Below are 6000 nucleotides of genomic sequence, written 5' to 3' on the forward strand. Positions count from 1 at the left end.
AAACTTGAATTTGAAATTAAACAAGAAAGAAAAAAAAGAGAGGCAGAAAGAGTAATTCAAAGAGAAGAGAAGGTGAGTGAAAGGCACAGTTAGGGTAGACAGAGAGAACAAGAGACACACAGGTGAGAGTGATAGAGAAAGAGAGACTGTCCATCCTCTGTCTCTCTCTCTCTCTCTTCCCATCCCTGTCTCTTGACATCTCTGTGCATCCTGTCTCTGAGAGGTTGAGAGACTGAGATGAGGGTAAGACACAAAGAGGGGTGGACAGAGAGCAAATGACATAGAGGGATGAGAGATGGACGGAGAAAGGAGGAACAGAGATGGTGAAATATTGAGGAGCAAGAGAAAAACAGAAAGGATGGTCAGAGAGGGGCAAGAGAGAAACAGAGAGTGTGGACAGCATGGGCATAGCCAGGGGTGGGCCTCAGGGGCATTTCAGTTCATGCCCCCCACCCCATCCCAGTGGTGTTTCTCCTTCAAGTTATCTCTCCTAAGGGAGCAGAAGGTCATGGACTGGTAGTGAGTCCAGTGTCTCTAGGCCCTCTAACTGCTACATCTGAGTCCATGACCTTCTGCTTCCTTAGGAGAGATAACTTGAAGGAGAAACACCACTGACCTTGGGCTAGAAATGTAAAAGTTTGAGGCCATCAAAATCTTTCAGCTTCCTTCTGGCAGGTAATTATCCCCCTTCCTCTCAGCCCCTTGAAAGTTCAGGAATGCCAGGGCCTGGTAGATAGCTTTTTACATACTGTAATTGTTCTTCAGCATCCTGAAAGATTTACCATAGCACTGTAGACTCCCTACCAGCCCCCCGCCCCCCCCCCCCCCAAGTCCCAGTTACCTCTTGGGCATAGAGGCACACAGGGAGAGCCACAGATCACATAAGACCCCATGATCTCATGGGGTTCCTGCCCAGAGGGGAAAATTCAGTCTTTTCAAAGCCCTTAGCATTTTCCTTAATACGGGATGTCTTCCTGTTCACCAGTCAGTTACACAAAAACGACTCTGTACTCCCAGGCTGTTGTTCAAAATACAATCTGGCAGGAAAAGAAATCAAAGTCCCACAGCACCACACTGTACACAAAACTCAGTCTCTTCTCACACATTCTACACTTCCACCCAGCGCCCTCCCACTGCTTTTTGGCTGTAGAAATCTCTTGCCTCTTAGTGCAGCCTCTGGCTGCTGTATCCAGTCAATGAGCACTCTTGGAGATTTTCCTGCAGGCTCCTCCTTCTCGCAGGCTCCTCCTTCTCTCTGTAACCTCCCTTGGTGATGCCCTCCACTGCACCGTGCCTGTGGAGAAATCCCCACTTCTCTTCTAGCTCTCTGGAGACCCAGTACCTGACCCCCCTCCTGGGTCTTGGAACCTCGCTCTCCTTTCAGGCGCCCTTTGCCAAGAAGGATTTCACTTCCTCAGGCCCTGTCACTCTCTTGGGACAGACCCACCACGAGGAGAGAGAGAGAGAGACACCTGCTCCCTCAGCCCTAAGCTAAGGCTGATTCTCGACTCTCCCTGTGTCACACAGGGTTGATCTCAAACCCCTCCCAATGGGGGACTGATGCACTGCCTCTGCACTGACCTCACACTACTTGGGCAGGGTCGAATGGAGACTCTCGCTGCTTGCAGGATGACCCTGCCGAGGCCGCAATAGCCATTCCACTGGAGGGCAAATACTGCTAGTAAGAGGCAGACTTTGGGGTCCCCTTACAGTTTCAAATAGTTGCCTTAACCAGAAAGGGAGAATGAGAAACAGCAGAGACTGGCCAGGGATACAGTGAAAAGACAGGAGATAGTGTTGCTAGAAATTAAAAGGCTTCTCTAGCTGACACCTTGAATATCTACATAGAATGCAGTAAAGAGTGAAAGCCCCCCCCCCCTAAAAATAGTATTAATTTCTGGCAGCACCCCTGGTGGACACAGAGAGGGTGAGAGAGAAACCCAAACAGCAGAGGAATATTCCTGCATTCCAATGTAACAACGTCTCTCACACACATTCTACCAATATCCCTTTTATTTTTTTTAAAAATCCATGAATTAATTTGTGAAACAAATTTGCTCATCTTCATGTCGTTTGGTTTTAAAAACTTGTTATTCACCCATCCTTGTGTGCTCTAGGTTTGGAGGAGCCTGCTCCAGGAACATCACTTGACATAAAGATGGTAGCCAGCTCCCGACCCAGATATCTGAGGCGACGGGCCTCCTGGGCAAGACTGCAGCGGGGAGCCGGGAATGCTGCTTCGTGCACAAAATCTCTGCCCTCCACAGCTGGATTCACTTAGCACAGTGCTCTGACACATACCCTAATTCTTTAATCGCAAACAGTAATAAATACTGCATTTAGCTTTGCAAATCCACTCTTTAGTGTGCCAGACATTGATGTGATGCTGATGCCAATTAACAGTGTACCAGTGTAGGTTCTCTCTGTGGAGCAGATTCATAGTATTAGTTTACAGATTCTATTATATGGGGGAAAAAGAGCCAGAGGACGTTCTGCAATGTACCTGCTCCGGGCATTATAAGAGTTGCAGATGTGTGTTTTCAGCTGAAACCTGATGTGAAACGTCTCTGCTTACAGCTGAGCTTCCTTTTTCTGCTGAAAATGATTTAAATCCAGCCCTGCAGTCTATTCTCTCAGTGACATGTTTCATGCAATGGAAAGAAAAGGCCTGACAGTCAGAACTCATTCTCCAATGCAAACTATTGTGGTTCCTGGGTTATTCCACTTGAGTATGCAGAAATGAGTGGCAGGTGAGACCATTACATTAATGTAATCAAAATTTAAAACAATGCCCTCACAAAACAGTATACAGTTTGAAGTAAGTGAAATATTCTTACAATGTTCTTAAAAAAAAATGGAGGGAAAAGACCTCAGACTGGCTGATGGTTGTTATAAATTCAACAGCAGCCACATACAATCATGGGTCAAAATACCTCCCTTTTTGGAAATTCTATGGTGATTCTGGCAATGCAAATAAAAAATGTGCCAATTATGACACGGTCAGCGTTTTGCTGCTTCAATGTGCAATTCTGAAAAGTAATGTGCACAGTTATTAAAATCAAAAGACCAATGTCAATGTGATGACAAGAAAATGCATGCGAAAACGCCATAAAGAAATTTGATAAATGACCCCCTAAGTTAGCCAGATATAACTTATCCGGCTAACTTAGAAGGGGTATTCAGCGGCATGACTATGCTGACTATGCCGCTGAATACACCCAGATAAGTTCTAGTTAGCCGGATAAGTTATATCCAGCTAACTTTAGACCTGCTATCCAAATATCATGTCGGGCAATGCCAGATGGGGGCATTTTATAAAAAACTTTAAAAAGTTAAAAATATATTTTGGACCTATGATTAAAGTGCACCCCGAACAGTGAGAAAACTGAAAGCCTATAAAATTTCGGTTTCAGTATCCGCGGGGTAGTATGATGGTCCCTCATGTAAGTTAATTCTAAATAAGTTATTCTCTGAGTATTAACTTTGTGAAAGCAAGTGCAGAAACATCCATTAGCTGCAATAACATAGAAAGACAAGCATATTCTTAAATTCTTGTCCCTGTATAAGAAATTCTCAAATTCAACAAAGAAAAACACGGATGTAACTTTAAAACAGAACAATGTTTACAATTCTCAAGACAATGGTGAGTATCGAAGAAAACCAAGTTTAAGTGTTCTGATCCCCAACATTGCTTTTAGTAGGGATGTGCATTCGTTTGCAATGAAATAGGAAATAGAGACGATATTTCCTATTTTGTTGCGTTTCAGGGGGCGGCGAAATTATAACAAAATCCTCAAAATTGTATGTGGTTTTGTTATAATATTTTGGGGGGGGAGAAAGGGCACATTAAAAAAAAAACAACAAACCCACCCCAACCCTTCAAATTTAATTAATTGCAACCCCCCCCCCCGACTTCCCTGACCCGACCCCCCCCCCCCCCCCCAAGACTTACCGAAAGTCCCTGGTGGTCCAGCGGGGTCCTGGGAGCAATCTCCCCCTCTCGAGCCATCGGCTGCCACTAATCAAAATAGCGCTGATGACCATTTGCCCTTACCATGTGACAGGGGCTATCGGTGCTATTGGTCGGCCCCGTCTCATGGTAGGAGTAATGGATGGCCTGCCCCATTTTTTAAGATGGTGCCAGCCTTCCATTGCTCCTACCATGTGACAGAGGCCAGCCAATGGCACCGATAGCTTCTGTCACATGCTAAGGGCAAAGGGTCATCAGCGCCATTTTGATTACTGGCAGCTGACGGCCCGAGGGTGGGAGATCGCTCCCAGGACCCCTGCAGGACCACCAGGAACTTTTGGTAAGTCTTGGGGGGGGGGGGGGTCGGACAAGTCTTGGAAGGTCGGGAGAGTGGGGGGTTGCAATTAATTAAATTTGAAGGGTTGGGGTGGGTTTGGGCTTTTTTTTTTACAACCCCTTCTGTGTAATTTGGGGTGGGTTTAGGGCTTCGTTTCGGGGAAGCAGACAAAATAAAATTGGCCTGAACTGCGGGAAATGAAATTTCCCGCGGCGAGCCGATAACAAAGGCCAAAGCAAAAGGTTCGGCTGAATCACATCTCTAGTTTTTAGGTGTTGGATGAAGCAGTAGTCCCTGATTTGAATGCAAAGCTCACTTATAGGCGTGACAGATACAACCTAATGGATATCCCCTTTTGGTAAATTTTTTACCAAATGATCGAGAAACATTCTTGAAATCTTGAAGTTGAGAACAATTTTGTAACATTCTGGCTGGCTATGGAAAGGCCCTGCAACTGGTCGCACCTACCCTGACACAGTCGATACTCCAGTATGCCGTCAGGAATTCCTTGCAGCAGGGACATTGCCAGCATGTGCCAGACCTGTCTCACGATGCCTTTTCTAGGCATGTGCATGCACACTGTTATGGGAACGCTGGAGGCAGTCCCATTTCTGGGAGACTGTGTACCCTTCAGCCATGACGCAACCGCAGAGGAGCTCCGGAAAGTGCCGAGGCAGGCAAGGAGTGTCCAAGCACAGGCTGGAGATGCAGAACCCTGGCCTCTGCTGAGCCTGATTGCATCGAAGAGACCCAGCAACACAATGTTGGTCTCTGGAGGTTTGGATAAGTTCTTGGAGGAGAAGTCCATTAATGGCTATTAATCAAGTTTACTTAGGGAATAGCCACTGCTATTAATTGCATCAGCAGCATGGGATCTTCTTAGTGTTTGGGTAATTGCCAAGTTCTTGATGCCTGGTTTGGCCTCTGTTGGAAACAGGATGCTGGGCTTGATGGACCCTTGGTCTGATCCAGCATGGCAATTTCTTATGTTCTTATGAGTATCCCTCCGGCCACTCGATAGCCCTTTCGGACCTGTTGTATGGGAACGGCAGATGCGATAGGCAGACAGAGGCTGAGGGCTGGAACAAACAGGTTCAGACAAAGACTCAGGATACTTGGAGTGAGACGAGACTCATGATACTTGGAGAAGGTGAGACGGTCTCAGAATACTTGGAGAAGGTGAGACGGGACTCACGGTTACTTGAAGAGATGAGACAGGACTCACGGTTACTTGAAGAGGTGAGTAGGGACTCACGGTTGCTTGAAGATTACTTGAAGGTCTGAGATGGGACTCAGGAGCTTGCTTGAAGATTATTTGAAGGCCTGAGACGGGACTCAGGAGCTTGCTTGAAGATTATTTGAAGGCCTGAGACGGGACTCAGGAGCTTGCTTGAAGATTATTTGAAGGCCTGAGACGGGACTCAGGAGCTTGCTTGAAGATTATTTGAAGGCCTGAGATGGGACTCAAGAGATTGCTTGAAGAGAAGGACTCCAATAGAGTCAGAAATCAAGAGTTCTGAATTGATACATCATGCACCCTACACAGCCAGTCAAGGCAGGTCACGGACCACGTTGCTGGTTCCCAACTCAGGTTACTTGGAGGTTCCACCACGTAGACTCCGACGAGGCCTGCACCGAGGCACGCTCTCCACAGCCAGTCAAGGCAAGGCACATACCACGCTGATATGGGACG

Source organism: Rhinatrema bivittatum, chromosome 5 (assembly GCF_901001135.1).
Source record: "Rhinatrema bivittatum chromosome 5, aRhiBiv1.1, whole genome shotgun sequence".
NCBI lineage: Eukaryota > Metazoa > Chordata > Amphibia > Gymnophiona > Rhinatrematidae > Rhinatrema > Rhinatrema bivittatum.